Source organism: Papio anubis, chromosome 10 (genome assembly GCF_008728515.1).
Source record: "Papio anubis isolate 15944 chromosome 10, Panubis1.0, whole genome shotgun sequence".
Taxonomy (NCBI): Eukaryota; Metazoa; Chordata; class Mammalia; order Primates; family Cercopithecidae; genus Papio; species Papio anubis.
In genome coordinates, this window is record NC_044985.1 from 39130054 (window position 1) to 39149941 (window position 19888).

The following is a 19888-nucleotide window of genomic DNA, read 5'->3' on the forward strand; positions in this document are numbered from 1 at the left end:
AGAAAAAGGTGATATCAATAACTCTTCTAGTTTGAGAAAATTTAAACAACCTCTATAGCTATATTATGGAAGGTTGATAAATGACAGACGACAGACAAGTATATGGATCTATAATCCATGGCTATGGCTGAGGTGGCTTGGCATATTACCATTAGATAGAGCTGTTAAACAAATGAAATTTACTTTCCATATTCTTCTTGAGTGCCAGTCAGTTGGATGTTTTTAATCATATGTGAATTTTCAGTCTCCTTCTAAAACCATTACTAGAATGTGAGAGGTTAATCCCACCTCCTGACCTCATAGAGCTGTGGGCCAGACCTTTGGAATTCTAAAAGGCAGTGAGGCTTCCTTCTTTCTGATTTAGTTTCACAGACTCCTGGGACATCAATTTTTAAAGGCCCAGTCAACAGATTACAGAAATCATTCAAGTTAAATTTTTATTAGGAAAAAAAAACTTCACAAATAGCCTTTTCTGTAAAAATATAAACTTAAAATCTATTTAGCTGGAGAGGAATAGCAGAAGGTGTGGAGTAAAGAATTCAAAAGATTTTTGCAATGTGAATGCGCAGCCCTATGATTAAATGTTTTTCTAGTGGTTCTGTCAAATAATTAGTATCAATTACTATTTCCAAAGGCACCAAAATACATTATAGATAATTGGCCAGAGTTCTTATAGAAAGAGTATTGGGGAGATAATTATTGACAACAAATACAAGCACACTAAACAATGAGAAAGTCTTCCATTAACTTCAATTTATAAAAAATGCATTATGATATGTGTTGTACTCCAGTCTATTTATTTCTGAAGAGGTTACTAACTTTTATGTCAAATGTTCTTAGAATCTTTATCTTAAAATTAAACATATAAGGTTTATTTTGTACCTCAAAATTGCACTGTAGAAGTTATACCTTGATGAGAGGAAAACCTGGTTCTTGTTGTATGGGATTCCTTCTCATTTACACAGAAAACTATTTCCAGCCCAGTCATTTGGGCCACATCCCTTCATTTTCCATCCGTTCCTGTGATCCCCTGGAGTCACAATGTCTAAAATCACAGTCAAATCCCAATATCTGAAGGGGTTAGTTCACTGAGTGGTAGCTGCTGTTATGGTCTTGCCAGTCTCAGAGTCGCAGGGTGGTGGAACAAACCACTTATGTGTGCTATTCTTGGTAAGTAAAGACATATGTTAAGCTAGAATTTGTATGTGTGTTTTGTTTTTTTTCTGATTGTGGTGAAGGATGTGCAGTGTTCTCTTTGCATTTGTAAGGCAGTTGATTGGAGTCAGGGTTTTGGTTTGTGCTTCTTGATCAAAATAAAGCAAAAGAACTGGAATAAGGATCAAACACACAACACTGGCACGTGATTGGACACAGAAGTAATTGAGCTGATGTAGGCTCAGACAAAACCAGAAGACGGCTGAACCTAAAACTCCTGACAGTTTAGCAAATTAACCCAATCCTTATTTACGCATTTCGTTGGTTTGGAAATCTTGCAATATTTATGACAATAGACTTCTCATGTCAAAAATTGAAGCTGGGAAGAGAAGTGAACTTCCTAAAATTTTACAAAAGTTTTTTTTATCTGTTATTGTATAACACATCCCAATACTAAAGCACCTCAAATGGATCCAATCAGCCAGTTCAGAAAGATTTTTTGACTTGAAAGCAGTGAGCAGCTGTTAAATCACCAAGGTAGCCTGAACAATCTAGCAAAAATAATTATGGATGAACACATAAAATATAGGAAAATGCACATGGCAGTACAGTGCAGTGACAGCAAGATTTTTAAAATATCTAGGCTTTCCAAGAGTGAGCACTAAATTTGTCTGGCCATGCCGTACAGCTACCTGTTCCTTCCCCAGTCTTCTCCACCAAATTAAGTAGCAGTGACATTCTTCCACTACGCAAGAAGAAGGATTGAGCCATTCTTGACTCTTCTCTTTATCACACATCCAACTCTATCAGCAATTCTTTTAAATATATCTGAAATCCAACCAGTTTTAATTTTCTATCTACCACCAATCATTCCTCTCCTAGATTATTCCCCCCTTAGCACCTGGTAGTCCATACTTAACACAGGAACTAGAACAACACCATTAACATATATCCTAGGTCAAGTCACACATTCATTCAAAATTCTCCAAAACCTTGCCATTTTTTAAAGAATAACCTCAAATATTTCTCATGACTTAAAAGAACCTATGTAATCTTCCCTCCCACTGTTAGCCACTAATGTCTGTTCTCATCCCCAGCCACTGCTTCCATCCATCACTGCTCCCCCATCTCACTGATTTCCTTGCTATTCCTCAAGCATGCGAAGTATCCTCCCACCTCAGGGCATTTCACTTACTGTCCTTTCCGCCCAGAACTTCTCCAAGATATGCTGTGCCTTGCTATCTTACTTTCTTTATGCCTCTGATTCAATGCTACGTTTTTTGAGAACCCTTTGCTAAAAACACTATTGAAAGCAGCAAGCACCCAACTCCCTCTCCTGTTATCGTGCTTTATTTTACTTTATAACACTTAGCATTATCTGGTATAGTACATATTACTTGCTTATTTGCTAATTTTCTGTCTCTCACCTTTAGAATTTTGTCTTGTTTACTGTTATATTGCCAATGTTTGAAAAGTGCAAGGAACATAGAAAATTGAATAGTATTCGTTGAATACATGATCAAGTGAACAAATGAATAAAATAACTGTATGTGTAAATGACGGGATGAATTGATGGACTGCAATTCTTACTAGTAGCCTACAGTTTTTCATATTATATTATTTAACTCTCATAACAACCCATCAAAGTAGATAGTTTTAAACACACTTTATAGGTGAAGAAAAACTGTAGCTCAAAAGAGATTAAATAAAATTTCCAATACCAGTTGGTTGGCATTTGTCATACATTTTGTTCATTCAATTCTTGATGTAAAATATAGTAGTCATTTACTGTCTGCCAGTCCCTGAGATGAGTACCAGTTATGTAGTCTTTGCCCTTAAGGAGTTTAAAGTCTAGTAGGGTACACAAATAATAAATTACATAGACAAGCATATACCTATATAATTATATATGGCAGTAAGTACCATAAAATAAATAAGTTGGATGCTGAATGCTGAGGTAACATTCTCAGTGAGATTTCAGGGAAGCAAAAGTTAAGCAAAAAAGTTAAAGGATGACAATCAAACAGCAAACAAAAGAAGAGGAAGGACTGATGGGGCTAATAAAAGCATTCCAAAGAAAGCGATAGACTCAAAGCTTGAGAATAAAAAAGGGTTTTGTCAGAGGAACAGAAAGAGACTAATTTTGCCAGAGCACAATTATTTAGGAAAAACAGGACATGGGACAGGGCTGGGGACACATCATGCAAGTCTATGTTAAAGATCTTGGATTTTATTCCAAGAACAGTGAATGGTTGTAGTTAGGGGCTTGAGGGGAGACGGTGTGTGCGACCTGATACTATGGCTGGTTGCTCTTTGGAGAATGAATTTAAGAGGGATTAGGAGAGGTAGTAGGAAACTGTTTTAAAGAGATATTTTTGTTAAGGCATGTGCATGCTTCTGAAATTTCTTCTAACTTTACTAAATTATGTAATACAATATTTACACAAGAATCATCTAATATAGGGATACTCTGGGCCTATTAAATGGTATGTATTTACTTTAAATTTTAAATAAATTTTCCAAAATGCTTAAAAAAATCTTCACATATTTGCAACAAGATGTTAACATCGAAGTTTCTGCCCACAAACCAAGTTGCAACAACTGCTATATCCCAAAGTAATTGTAAGAATTGCTGATGTGCTGCAGGTATCCCCTGTTCTCCTCAATCATACAAGGGAGAGAGGTGCTGGTAACCTTACCTCTTATCTCAGGTTTAGCAAGAAAGCCTCCACAGAGATCACACTGGGGGCCTGACTATGCCTCCTCCGCAGTTGTGTGAATCTGCAGGAGGAGGAAGGGGGGACGGATGTTGTTCTCATTGTCTCTAGTAGTATCTCAGTATAACAGATTGGCTGCAGAGCTATTTGGATGGCAGCATGAAAGAGAGATATGCTGCCTTGGAGTTGACCTGTAAAGCTATATTTTGTTCAGCTAAAGCCTATGCAGGAGTTTTCCATGGAAGCCTTTCACTTTACCTGATAGCTGACAACATCCATGTAAGATGTTATACATATTTTCTCCAAAACCAAAGAGGAAGCATACTGCCTATGTCTCAAAACTTAGGGGGATAAAATGAAGCAAATTCTTCTTTGGTTGCCTTTTATATCCCAAATTATGGAATCCTGCATTTTTACTGTCTTTTCTCCTATCTGCTGGCCTATATATGTCTAAACAAGGCATCTAAGAGTACTTATTAATTCTTTCTTTCCAGGTATTGTAAACATGATCCTGAAAATATTGTAGAACAGTGTTACATTCTGTGGCATATAAAGATGATCATAGTCCTTAAAAACTATATGAGGTACACAGAAACACAGAAATTGATGTTATTTGAGGAAAGTAACATTACTATTGATTATAGTTCTATATTTTAAAATTTATTACATTGCTAGAAAAGCAAATATCTGGTGATTTTTAATTGTTACTCTTAACAATAAGAAACATCACTTCATGGGTTAGGGAACCAATGTAGAAATTCTTCCATTTGCAAAGACTATATATTCCAAGTATACATAAATTTCTAAAAGAAATGAACCTGAATGTGTTTGTAGACCCAACAACCCTACCATAAGGAATCTTGGGCAAAACTCCATTAGCAGCTAACCACTGAAGTTTGATATATGGCTTTCACAGTCAATGTCTGTCTCCCCAGAAATCAGAAGTAACTCAAAGCCAAAAGTCTGAGTGTTTTCCTTCTTCAATTCTAAGCTACCTAATAAAAAGCAATAGATAGATAGATCTTTTAGGAAGACTAATGGAAAGGCTATAGAACACAACTGTGATGTTGTTTTGGTGTCCTTTACGCAGCCTCTTCATTTAAGCTATTCTTGCCATTTAAGCTGATTCAGGTCTTGGAATTGAGGATACTCTGCTTGGTAGACCTACTGAAATCAGGAAGCCCTTTCTAACCTACAAAGAGTATCCAGTAAAGTGTTCAAAAACAAAACCACTAAACAAACCTCATGTATTTTCTCTAATTAGTGTGTTTTCCAAGGACAATATATAAAAAATATGTCTTCTGGGCCTCTTGTCATTAGTAGGGGGTGGTTGTATGGTTAAAATTGAGAAATTGATTCAATTATTTCAATTTCCTTAAAACTTTTATTTCTTCTACATCTTATTAAGGAATTTCTATTATTTCAATCTCATTTATTATTGATCACTATTGAATCCAGGTTTCAATAATTTGACCAAACACTTAGAACCATTCTCAGCTATTTAAGTTAGGTTATTGAATACAGAATGCCTGGACAGTGTAATTTAATATTTATTTCATCATGTTATAAAATTATTTTCTTAACTTTTTGGTGTAGCATTCATTCATACACATGGTCTTCAATGTTTTTTCTAGTTAATTAAGCAAATCTTTGAAATTGTTTTGGTACGTAATCCTTCTCTTCTGAATTTGACATTATAATTTGTCCTCTATAGATTGCTGGGATTTGGGTCTGAATGCCTCTTAAAAATGGAGAAATGTAGTCTTTGTGATTGCACTCGCCTATAGTCCTAGCTACTTGAGAAGATGAGGCAGGAGGACCACTTGAGTCCAAGAGTTGAAGTCCAGCCAAGGGAATATAGTGAGACCCTGTCTCTTAAAAAAAAAAAAGAAAAGAAAAGAAAAAAAGAAAATACTAAAATAAAAAGAAAAAAGAAAAATGGTACAGGAATTAAACAAATAGTTTCTCCTTGAACTTACTTCTCACAAGTGAAATCATGACCAGATCTTCAAGTCAAGTATCAAATGCTGCTGCCTCAGTCAGTAGAAGAGTGTCCAATTTGGCAGGAGGTGAAAATTCAGAGTATTATGAAAATGGTTAATCCCCTCATACACCCCATTTCAAGTTCCAGTCAAAACCCTATAGCATAAGAGATCTGGCAAGATATTAAATTCAATTAGCATTGCACTTTAGCAAAACAGAGACTCAAACTTTGCATTTTATTATTGGCTATCTCATTCCTGCCATTGAAATAAATGAGTTTTTATTTGTTCAAGTAGTCATAGAAATTCTGGATGTTTCAATCTGTACCATAATCTGAACATTTAGATATTTGAGCTTGCATTTAACTTCTTTAAACTACAATTATGTGCAGCCTTTAATATTTACAAGACTTTCACATGGTTCTATGGCAACGGAAACTTAAATCATTATCGGTGCAACAAAAACTTTTCTGTCTCACATATCTCTGCTTTCCAACCCTGTAGAAGTCATAAAACACAATAACCAAATGTTTAGGAAGACTGCTCTTTCTCATGTGGCCAACTTCTAGTCTATGGGAAGCACATACAAAACTTTGTCTTTAACATTCTGAGAATGTAGGCCACCCAAATTCAGCTACCTGTTTTTGGTTTGCCCATCAGAATCAAGTTAGATAACTTTTTTTTTTTTTTTGTCTTTGACATTTATTACCACTTCACTCTGCCACTTCTAATAACATAAGAGATTCTATTTAAGCTATCTGAGTAGTCTCATTGAATTGGTTCCTGAGGATTGTTGTGATAACTAGACTTATTGTTACATTCTCCTTTGAAAAAGGAGAACTCAAAACACATGTGAAGTTCTTAAAAATCTTCTTTACAAACTCTGACCCTTTAGTATATTCAATAAAGTTGCATAGCTTAGGAGCATCTAACCAGTTCTCACACATAATCTAGGAAACTATCCCTTTATGTTTAGTATGTCACCTTGATGTCTTATCATTTGGGTCAAAATTTCTACTTTAACATCTGGTTATGTTAGGAAGATAATCCAGATGCTGGGCAGTTAACAAGACAAATTTCAACCATGGTAACTTTCCTCTAAATGTGCTCAGTTGTCAACTTTCCTTTTAAAGACTGACACAATATGTCAGTTGTGTTTTGAGCAGAGCAGAAGATGAAGAGAAGGCAACTGGCATTTACTGAGAACATGCCATATAAAAGGTATTCTGCTAGGTGCTTTCACATAAGAGAGGTAATGGATTTAGAAAAGAAAAAGTGTGGGGAAGTTGAAGAAGAGATGATGTACTATTACTAGGAAAATATTTACATTGCTTTCATTCAGCAAGAAGATTATTAGCAGAGTGAAGAAGTCTCCCATCCTCATTAAATGTTGACTTTTGTCACCAGTCTTTTTTCCTTTTATTTTTAGTTGACATGTAATAATTGTACTTATTTATGGGATATAGAGTGATATATTGATGCATATATACAATGTGTAATGATCAAATCAGGGTAATTAGCATATCCATTACCTCAAACATGTATCATTTCTCTTTTGTTATCAGTTCTGTGTTCTCTCTCCAGTTGAACTAACATTTTCTTCATACAGATGGGTAGACTGTAATATGGATCCTTATGATTCAACTTTCAGTTCTCTTTTTAACTATCTTTTCTTAGCTGATCCTCAGTATACTTCCAATCTTTAATCTCTGAATTAATTTGAGAAAATTCAGTGAAAACACATACAAAATTATCAGGATAATTTCACATAAATGGACTCTATCAAATGCTAAGAGTATGCCTCTCTTAATGTGTAAAAAAATACCAAACATTAGGTAAATTCAATTTTCACTGATGGAAAAAGGAAATTCTCATGTACATGCTCCTGTTTGAGCAGATTCTCCTGTTAATCAATGGGTCTTTCATTTTATGTATGAAATGTTGTTCCCCCAAAATATACCTAAGATAATGTCTTCAAAAAGCATGGGAACAGACTATTTTTAAGGCACTGTAATTTTCACATATTTATATCATGGATAAATTTGACTCAATAACTTAAATACTTTTACTTATGCATCACTGTCTTTGGTAGTTCTAATTTGAAGAGATTGGTTTTTTATCTACATTTGCTTTGGACACAGTTTTCAATCAGAAAATGAGTTATGATTGGCTTCCAAGAAAGGTGTTGTCCTGTATTCTACTAATTTTAGAAAGTACACAGGACCAGTCTCAGAATGGAGTATGTGCAAACACCATATTATTTACAGCAAACTAAATATAATGCCTTGATTTGGCACTGCCTGCTTGATATTTCTCTTGAAAACTGTTACATATGTTTGTTTTGAGTTTCTGCCAAAATAGCAAGATTGTTAAATATCTTTCATGTGCTTCTTGTTAAATGCAAGGAAGGAATTATAGATTACCTTAGCTTAACTTTTATACAACAGTCCAATGGGCACTAAATCTTTTGGAAGAAAAAAATAAATATTCAAATTATAAAGAAAAAATTACTATTGTAATCACAAATGTATTACGATTGTTAACATGCCAATATTCAGTTTAATACTTAACCACCTCTACCCATAATAATGTGACTCATTTCTAAATTATATGTAGAATACAGTAAGATTGTAATTATGTGGGGGCTGATTATCTAGGTTGTCAATTATTCAAGGCTTTTGCCTCCCCTTCTTCTTCTTCCTGCTGTCCACCTTTTGGACAGTTATCCCCTTGTTAGTATTTCTACTCCTTGCTTGTTAGTGAGATTGGCAGGGGAAGGGAAAAGGTGTGAAAACTTAAATCAGTAGGTATTATTACTTGCAAGAATTTTCCATAAAAATTGGTGTGGAAGAGTTTGAAGCTAATTGCTTAAATCACACTAGGGATATGTGTATTTCGCTTATTCTTGTTTATACAGCCCTCGATGTATCAGAGAGAGTTATAAGTAAGATGTAAGCTTTACAAGGGACAGAAAATCATTTCTGATGGTACTTTTTAAGAAAAATATTTTAAATAGAAACTATTTGAAGAACCTTATATAAAATAACCAATCTTAATAATTCAAATTTGTATGCTTCAGGCAATTATATTAGAAAATATTATATTTGCTCCCCAATGGAACTGTTCAAATGCATAATTAATTAAACATGTACCAAATATACTTGATGTGGCCTTTTCATTGGGAAAAATACAAATCTGAAAGTGAATGTTTTATATATTTATATTTTTCAGGTATTACAACATATAATCTGTAAGTTTAAATATTGTAATCTCTTGTGTTTAATTTTTTATTTCTCCTTTCAGCAAATCTGGCTATATATGAAAGTATTTTCCAAAATCTATTTTTAAAAGATATAAAATTCACCTGAATTAGAACATATCCCTTTTGTTCACTTTCTCTAAATCTGAAAACTTCATGTAAACATTCACTTTTCAATTATTCACTCATAAAATATTTATTGAACACTAACTCTATACACAGCACGCAACAGACATTGGAGATAAAGTGATAAGCAACCCAGACGTTGCTTTGCTCTCACAATGCCCCCAGACCAACAAAGACAGACATTAGTCAAATAATCCCACAATCTCTTTTGCACTCACTATTCAAGGTGAACCCTACCACAGAATGATGTAGAGAGCAGAAGGAATAATCAAAGTACCCAAGTTTACTAGACTTCTGCAATTTCAGGCCAACTAATGGACTCCTTGAGTGAGATTTTCCACCTTTCCCTAAGTCCACTATTACCACCCTGAAGCTGATAATTGGAACATATGAATCAATGTGGAGTTACAACAACATGATTTAGAATGATACATTTTGGATACAGTGAGAAAACCAATAGGCCTATAATATTCCAGGAAATCACCTATAAACATGCTTGATTTTGCATATTTGTTTATAACCCACCAGCATTCTCTGTTCTCTCTTTTGTCTTTGGTAAAGATCCCAGTTAGTACTATTCTCAGTGATCTGGTTTTTTTTTTTCTTTTTTTTTTTCCTGCCAGTTTCCAAAACACCACTTTTTAAAATGCCTAAATTTGACTTGAATGTCAATATTATTATATTATGGGAATGGTTTATTGTTTTAAGCTTCCATGTAGTGCAATGGATAGGCTTTCTGTAGTGCAGTTGATAAAAATTTATCTTAGACTTCTATCATTAAAAAAGGGCTAAAAAAAAAAAAAGCATTTATGTGCATTTTGTGTTCTCTCTCCAACTGAATTAAACCTTTTCTTCATCTAGCTGGGCAGTCTGTAATATAGACTTACGATTTAACTTTCAGTACTTTCTGAAAGTTACCTTTCTATTATATCTTATATCTCCAATTTATGGTTGATAATAAGCAAATCTTTTAAAAAAAATATTGACTATTATGATGGGTAGTGAGTGATCCAGATGGTGTCATTCAAGATGGTGGAGACTTTGTTGGATACCTGATTGGATCCAACAGGTGGAGACTTTGTTGGATACCTGATGACAAAATCTCTGCCCTGATCTTCTTTGAATGTGTAGCCTGAATGGGAAATAACTCTTTGTTTCTTAACTGAGAACCTGCTTTGTTTATTAATGCAGCCTACCTGGCCTATCCCACTATTATATTTTTTAAAATACCAGTTATCTCTATGATATGTCTACTTACTTCTAAAGTAGGATTAAAAAGAAAACTAATTCCCAATTATAATAATTATCAACAGATAGGTAGCTATAAGATACTAATAACGGGGGAAGTGGCATTTTCTCTTGTGTGTTATTCCCATTTGAGGTGTTTATAGAAGGAAAACAAAATGCTATTAATAATCATTTTAATCAAATATTTTATGTAGTAAGAAGAATTTCTATGTCATGTGTGTACATTTATATTTCAAAAAAAATGAAGATTTTATTGAATAGAAGTCTTTCTTTGTAGACTGCAGTAATTGAGCCCACGCATTACATTATTATGGAGGGATAAGAAGATTTTGGTGGATACAGTAGTCAGATGCACTTTCACATAGAGTTTAATCAAAATTAGGGTCATGATTAAAGCCATTGGAGTTATTAATTGAAATATTTTTCTAAGGCATTAAATTTTTTAAAATATATTTTCAAGTGAAATAGAATGAGAACATTTGTGTCCTCTTGAGGTGATGACTCAGGCATAAAATGGAACACAAGATGAATATTTACCATCTTGGTAGTCAAAAGATGTCCCGCTCTGTGCTTCCAAGACAACATGGGACTTGACCATTTGAATCATGTTTATGACACATCTTTTCCTTATCTGGACATATCTATGCCAGAATATGTTCAATCTACACTTCTGGAACTTGATCAATCTCTTCCTTACATTCGTCAGGAACTCTCTAATTGCTGATTAAGAACATGGAAAATTTTTACTATGTACACTGACAATATTCTGTTTAATTAGCAAAGTCCTCGGGAGCCTATTTCCTCTAGTTAAGACACTGAGTATGCTGACACCCTAAGCCCAAATGACAAAAGGCAGCAGACTCTAGCTTGTCTCATGCCAAAGCAAGCAGTCACCGCACCTGGCAAGTTGACATATCTATGGTTCTTACTATCTACGACTATTTTATGGATTTATGCTATAGCAAGGACCAAATTTTCATCAGGGATTAATTCCATTGATGTTAAATTATATGATTATGCTTTAAAAAATGACACATCAGCCAGGTACGGTGGCTCATGCCTATATCCCAGCACTTGGGGAGTCTGAGACGGGTGGATCGTGAGGTCAGTAGTTCAAGACCAGCCTGACCAACATAGTGAAACTACATCTCTACTAAAAATACAAAAAAAATTAGCCGGGAGTTGTGGCAGGCCCCTGTAATCCCAGCTACTCGGGAGGCTGAGGCAGAATAATCACTTGAACCTGGGAGGCAGAGGTTGCAGTGAGCCGAGATCTCACCACTGCACTCAAGCCCCGGTGACAGAGTGAGACTCTATCTCAAGAAAAAAAAAAAAAAAAAAGATCGATACAGACTGTGAACACTTTTGCCAACTACAAAGTTAAAGAGAACAGCATTCACAGACTACACTCTCACTTCTGACACTAACTATGAGAGTGCTGGCTATTGTATAGTTAAACAATCCACACAAGATCCTTCTCTCTTCCAACATCAACTGGAGGATTGGAAATTTCCCAAACCCCCCTAAGTTTTGGTCAGTCACTAGAAGGACTCTCCAAACTCATTGAAAGCTATTATACTCATAGTTGTGGTTTATTACAGGAAAACATACAAATTAAATCAGCCAAGAGAAGAGGTGCATAGACTGGAGTACAGAAAATACTAAATACTTACATTGTCCTCTCCCCATCAAGTCAAAATACATTACTTTCTGAGCATCAGTATATGACAGTGCACACAAAGTACTGTCAACAAAGAAGCTCACCTGAACCTCAGTGCTTGGAGTTTTTATTGGAAGTCCATTATACAAGCATGATTAATTAATTGATTGCCCATATGATTGATCTCAGTCCTCAGGTCAACTGATTATATGTGGCACAAAGCTTCTATCTGAAGTCATAATGTTATTTTTGGCCAGCTTGAGGCCCCCAAGCAAACCAAGATTACTGATCAGGAGCTGAGGGCAAAGGCCTGATCTCATTTGGTAAAAGATTAAATTCTTTACTACACATATGCACAGTTTATGATTTTGCAACTAATCTTTAAAGGGTGATTCTGTGTCTTTTATATGTTTTTATCTAATATTTATATACTTTTGTCTTAAAAAGGAAGAAGTTTCTAAGACATTTCTAAAAATTCCTAATCCATCTTTAAAATCTGTACTATAAAGATATTAACATTTTTTATTGCATAATTTCCATTATGATTAAATACTGACCAACTGTTGCTGTCACTAGCAAATTGGCAGTAATTCTGACTTAAACTGCTATGTGTATGTGTGCATGTGTGTTTGTGTGTGTATGTGTTTGTCTTTATGTTGTCAATGTAAGATATCTGCTGGTAATTTTATCAGGTTATGGAAGTCAGTTGATGATCAAATAATAGGAACTATAACCAAGTTATTGAATTGGATCGCATGAATTCAATTTTAGGCGTACTAACTGGTATGAAGAATCTTAATTTTGTTTTTATTAAACATAATAGAATTATATTTAAGTAGATAAGTATAGGTCATCTGTTTAGGAAACAAGTCTATTTATTGATAGTATGTATACTCTTTAACCCATAACTTTTTAAAACTAAATTCCTTACCAGACCTAGTAGTATGCACTTAATAAACAGCTGTGTTTTAAACATATATTTAAAGGCCATAATAACTATGCTGTTAAAAATATTGGCTATTGTTCACATTTTTATATACATCATACTGTCTATTTCTTGAATTAATCCAAGTCTTTATGTAAAGGACATTAAATGAGAAATATTGCAAAATGACTATATACACATGCAGTTAAGATTCAGAAGATAGCAGATAAGTAAGGGAATCATATTTTCATATCCTTAAAACACTGAACTTCTTAATCTGAGCTAAAGAATTGGACACACAAGTAAGAAAAATCAAGAGAGTTATTTTAGCTTAATTAAAAAAAATTTCAGAATAGCTATGCTACTTACAAGGTCCATTCCCCTGCTATCCGGGCATAATTCAAAGAAATAGGTTGGGTATATCGTTAGTCTTACCAGACAGGTAAGAAGTAACCTTTGAATTTCTAGTGAAATTTTACGAAAATATATGATTTTTCACATTCATTATTTAGCAGGATAAATAAGGATACTTCCTTATTATGCTAGGATGCTGACACAGACAACAGACCAGAATCAAACTCTTTTTTTTGAAGCAAGTGAGAAATTGTAGCATTACTTTTCCTTTCTCTCTCTCTCCTTTCTTTCTCTTTCTACCTATCTTGTTTTTTCCTTTGTAATATAACAATGTGTCACTCATATGTCCTGAAGTCCTTCAGTGCAAAAGATACATGTCCCTCCTTCTACTCCTGATCATTATCCCCATCCCATTACATTTCATTCATTTAAATTTTATTTAGCTCCTCTGAGTACATTATTATGCTTTCCTTTCCATTTTTAATTGGAAAACTATATGATTGCTGATATCTGTAGCTATATCTATATTGATATATATATCGATATAGATATATAGAGATTTTTTTTTTGAGACAAGGTCTCATTCTGTCACCCAGGCTGGAGTGCAGTGGCACGATCAAGGCTCACTGGAGCCTCCACTGACTAAGTTCAACCCATCTTCCCACTTCAGCCTCCCTACAACCTGGGCCCACAGGCATGTGCCACCATGCCCAGCTAACTTCTTTATTATTTGTAGAGATCGCGTCTTGATATGATGCCCAGGTGAGTCTTGAACTCCTGACCCAAAACAATACTCCTGCCTTGGCCTCTCAAAGTGCAGGGATTACAGGCCTGAACCACTAGGCCTGGATGATGAAATATCTTTTTTTGTTGTTGAAAGGAGAATGGAAAAAAAATTCATATTTTAAAAGCACTAGGTTTGTTAGTGAATGTAAAGTTACTAATTTTATATCAGTAAAGGTAGAAAATTGTGCTTAAATGCAATTTAACTATACATTTGCAATGGAATTGGTATACTACATTGTAATGGATGCCAAGCATCAAAATATAAGATATTATTAAAACACTGCTGTAAAAATTAAAACTATTATAGAGTATTAATTTGTGTTGGGCATTTGTAAAACATTAGAAATCTCCAGAGCAGCTGCGCCATATTTTCACATTCTATACTTTCCCAATATAGAGTCATAGAGGTAGCTATAAAAGAGTGGAAAATTAGGTTTTAAAAGTACTACTACATTTTTCAGAGTTTTTGATTATGCTATTGTACTTTGAAATAGAGAAGATGCTTCTGGGATTTACGATACAGCGGTTTCCTTAGCTTATTTGACTATGAAACCTATGTTCCTGGGAAACCTAAAAGCTACTTTGTGGACCAACCAAGTAATTTACCATTTTTAAATTCTAATGGCCTAGAAAGCATTTTTTCATTTCATCTGTTAAACAGAATGATTTTAGGGCCTCCCTTCTGGATCTAAACGGCTTAGCTCTTACAAAACAATTCCCCAGTAGCAAGGAAAATGTAAATATCATGGGAAATCAATTATCATTGTACTTATATGTCGATAGTGATGTATTTACGTTCTATGAGTAACATTAATTGAAGATATGGGTATAATTGAACTCATGAAAGAAAAAGAATCTTTTCAGAAGGCAGCAGAATAAAAGAAAACTTGAGTACTAACATCTACAGAATTGTTGAAATTAGCAATGAAGGAAAGAGACCACAAGATATACAAAACTGAACTAATTTTCAGAAGAGCAATAAATATCCTTATATCTTATCTGAATTCTACTCGAAGTATGAGAAAATATCTTGCAACCAGCTTTTCTCAGGTTAGTCAACATTATGAAGGTAAAGCAGGAATTATAAAGAACACAGTAAGTATAAACAATAAATTATTGTGTCATGATTTAAAAGCAAATGTGTAGCATTTAACTTTTTACCTTATTGAAGTTATATATACTTTCGCATATTCAGTTTAAATTTAGAAAGCTGCTTCATGCTAAATTTTTATGTAATTTATAGCTGATACAATATGTTTTTAAGTGTTAAAATTTGGACCTCAGCTCCTAGTGTTATTTGTTTGTAATATAAATCAACATGATTTTTATCACTTTGGCTTATACTATTTTTTCCCAGCATTATAACCCACCACTAGGTATGAGAACTGTAGTCAACCTGTGAAAAACTAACACTGATGAAATGAAAAGAAAAATAATAGACATAGAAAGAATTTGTTTTAATTTGAGCAGGGCCTCTTTCCAGTGTTTATTCAGGAAAACATTAGGGAAAAAAAAACAATGTTTCAAATGTCTTAAACACAAGAAGATTAGGTTTTCAGTGGCAATTCTTATCTGCATGTGGGCTGCAACAATTAGGCATTGATTTTTGCTATTTCTGAAATTGCATTGCAGCTATCTCTTTCTCTCCTTTCTCTCTCTCTCTTTTTATTTCAAAAGGCAGATGTTAACTTAGCTGTAAAGAAATCACCCTATTTCCAATTGCTGTACACTGCCTTTGTTACTAAGTATTCCCAAGTGATCAAGAATAATTTTAAGTTATGCTTTAGTGTATTGAGGCTCTGGGACTAAAATGTCAAATTAGAAAGAGAAATATGGGCCAAGCATCTTCCCTTGTGTCTTCTCCAACAAAGTACCCTAAAATTGAGGATCCTCAAATGTTTGAGTCAGAATCCAAAAAGCTTGAGCAAATACACTCAAATTTTATCAATGCTGATTGACATTTTTCACATATTGAAAGCAATATCAAGATATCCCATGAAGAAAATAAGTATGTAATCTTGTACATGCAAAATGCCAACATAAGCATTCAAGTGACTTTATTACTGCAATAGGTGATTGACACAGTTGGTATAAATAGTGAGTGAGTATGTAGGCAAAGGAAGAGTTGATTTGATTGACAAAATCCAGGCTTGAAGCATTTTACAGCTATGCATCTGGTGTTGCAATAACTTTGTGAAAAGAAAAACACACAGGAAATCACTTCTCTCAGGTTAAGTTTATAGCCTTAACATTTCAAGTTTTATTAAATACTTTATGCTATGGTTTAATATCTGTCCCCTCCAAAACTCATGTGAAATTTAACTCCCAATGTGGCAGTATTGAGAAGTGAGGCCTTTAAGAGGTGATTGAGTCATGAGGGTTCTGCCCTCAAGAATGAATTAATTCATTCATAGATTAATAGATTGATGGATTAATTGGTTAATGGATTAGTGAGTTATCGTGGGAGTGGACTGGCAGCTTTATAAGAAGAGGAACAGAGACCTGAGCTTCCAAGCTCAAGCCTCCCATCATGTGATACTCTGTGCTACCTGGATATTCTGCAGAGTCCCGACCAGCAAGAAGGCTTTCACCAGATGTGCCCTCTTGATGTTGAACTCCTCAGTCTCCATAACTGTAAGAAATAAATAGCTTTTATGCATAAATAACCCTTTTCTGGGTATTCTGTTATAAGCAACAGAAAATGACTAAGACACTTTAAAAATATAATTTTAAAAAATATATACAAATCCATATTTTGTACTTCCAATTTATGGAAGTTTGGCCATTGAAGTATATAGGTATTAAATATATAAATATGATGTGTGTGTGTGTGTCTATATTCATATGTAGGTACATATGCAAATATTCATCACCATCGCACTAGCATCTATCTACATTTTCTTGCTTCTCTTCTAGTTAGTTCTGATTTTCTCACTATGTTTAGTTAATACAAGTGTAGTAGAAATGTTTGTTGTACTTCTGTTTCTTCAAAAGAAAGATGTTACAATCTTCTGTCCCCTTTCTCCATGTTTGTACTTTGAACAAGCATGCATTTAGGACTTCTTTCAGTAGTCATTCTGTACCATATGGCTATAAGCCAATGACTTAGAGGGAAGGTCCTCAGAATGCCTTCAGGCAGGGGGAGACATATAGGAATCAGTCAGTTTTTACAGGAATTGTGTGAATCTCTAGAGTGGGCTGAAAGGACAGGCCAGGACACTGACAGGGACCTAGGTTTCTGATGTTTTGTGAATTACCAAATCTGGCCTGGACCTGTAGATTTAATTTATATTAAAGAGAAACAAATTCTGATCTTTTTAAAGGAATTATCTGAATGTTTCAAACACTACATTGATAGATCCCTAGGCTTCTTTTTACACCTTCTTTACAGAAAAAAAGGAAGAAAGTCTTTTTATTTTAGAGATGGATACTAATTCATGAAATTACATAAAGGTGAGGATTTGCTCAAAAAGAATTTAGTGTGAATGGTGAGTATGTAAGTAGTGAAGGAGATGTGGGAGGATGCAGTAAGATCAGTGTGTATTGATTCTTGGAGCTGGGGAATATGTATGTAAGGGATATGAAGGTTTTTCATACTGTTTCTTGCTATATGTTTGAAAGTTTCAATAATAAAAACTGAGAGGATCTACTGAAAACATTCAGAAATGGGGCATGTGTGGGGAGAAAGGAAGGGGAAGATAAAAAGAGAAGGTGACAAACACACACACAAACACACACATACACACACACACAGACAGAGAGAGAGAGAGAGAGAATGAGTGTCAGAAGACACAGGCAGCAGAAAGAAGTGGAAATAAAAATGGAATACAAAAGGCATCAGACTTTTCAAAAGTAACCTTATTGATAGTTTACTATGAAGAAATCCCTTTGAAATTATGAAAGAAATTTAACTCAGAATTTTATATTCAATTATCAAACAAATGTAAGGGTAGAATTGAGACTTAGTTTTTAAAAACAACATAAGGTCCTCTCTTTTTCTTGGCAAGTATTGGAGAATCTTCTTTTGAAAATGAAAAGTAAACCAAGGGAAAGACACCAGATTCAAGAAACAGAGGAGCTAACATAGAGCAAAGAAAAAGGCAGTATGAAGACGACAGCAATGGTCTGCATCTAAAATTCAACCAGGCCAGATTACATGACAAAGCAAGTGAGAGACTATGAAGTGAGAAAAACATAAGTGATAGATTAGCTAATATCAATATCAATATTAATATCAAATTGAGCTTTTGAAAAGTATTTGTGGTCATTGAAAGTATCTGCTGTAGCATTTTTTAAAATAGTAAAATATATAGAACATTAAGTAAAATCGAGGCAGAAAAGTAGGGTCTGGAGGCAGCAAACATAAGGCCAATTCATACTTCAGCTATAACAGGAAATATCCTCTCCATAGGGTGTTTGCCATAAATGACTTTATAACTTTACCTCATCCTCTCCATTTACATAAGGCATACCCAAGAAACAAATGGAATCATCTAGGAGGTATTTAAACTCCCAAAAAATCTGAAACAGGGCCTTTGAGCACCTATGCTCAGGCCCGCTCTCAAATTGTGGAGTGTACTTTCATTTTCCATAAAACCCTTTATTCCTTCCTTGCTTTGTTTATGCATTTTGCCCAGTTCTTCAAGATGTCAAGAACCTGGACACCTTCTACCAGTGACATACTTTGGTGAGCCAACCAGGTGGAAGAGGTAAGCCCAAAATTTGGGATTTATCTTTCCTCACTTTCTGCTCCATACAGTGGCTCGCTCTCTTTCTTTTCCTTTCCAACTTGGGACCTGTTAAATACAGTAAGAAGTTCTTCTTCAAAGGTTTAGCTTGTTTAGTTTCACTGTTCTTTGTTCTCTACTTTCAAGGCCAAACTTCTTCGCCCTCTGTGCCTCCCTGTCTTGGTTTCAGCAAACAACTCTCTGCCTCTGGTCTTTATCTACAGAGCCCACATCTGCTACCCACTCTGTAAATTACCTCTCCCGTCACAATGGCTCTTCCAGCCAAACCTGTGCTTCCTGCCGGTGTAACCACATTCCTGTACTTTTCAAGTTAGCCAACAAGGTTCAGCTTAGATTGTGCAGTCCAGCTCCAACCAATGGAGGCAGCACGCAGTAGCACGGACAAGCCACATTAGGGATAAAAATCCCTTCCCTCCTTTGTTTGGGATGCTCTGGTGGTGACCAGACCTGCAAGAAGCACCCTTATGCAGAAGTAAATTTGCCTTGCTGAGAAATCCTTTGTTTAAGTGCTCATTTTCTTTGCAACTTTGAGCTTTGCTTCCAACAGGACCCTTGGTGGGTAGCACCTAAACATGGAAACAACTGCAAGTTTCTGGCCCTGGCCAGTGAAGCTAAGGGGTTTCCATGTGGAGAAGCCTGAACACAACCACCCAGTTCACTTAAGGGACCAGGGTCTTTTTCATTTTTTTTCCCTCTCTTTCTTTTTCAGTCTTTCAGCAGCTATTTCCTACTAGCTCATTGGAAACAGGGCAATTGGCTGGGGTCACTTACTGGTACTGCCTGAAGGTTTAGGAACGAATGGGAATAATTGCCCTGCCCCCAAGGGGGAAGGGCCTCTTTTTTTTCAATCTTTTCCACTTGCACAAGATCCCTGATCCCTAAGTGTGGTGCAGCTCAGAGCAAACTCGCACATGTTTCAGGCAACTTA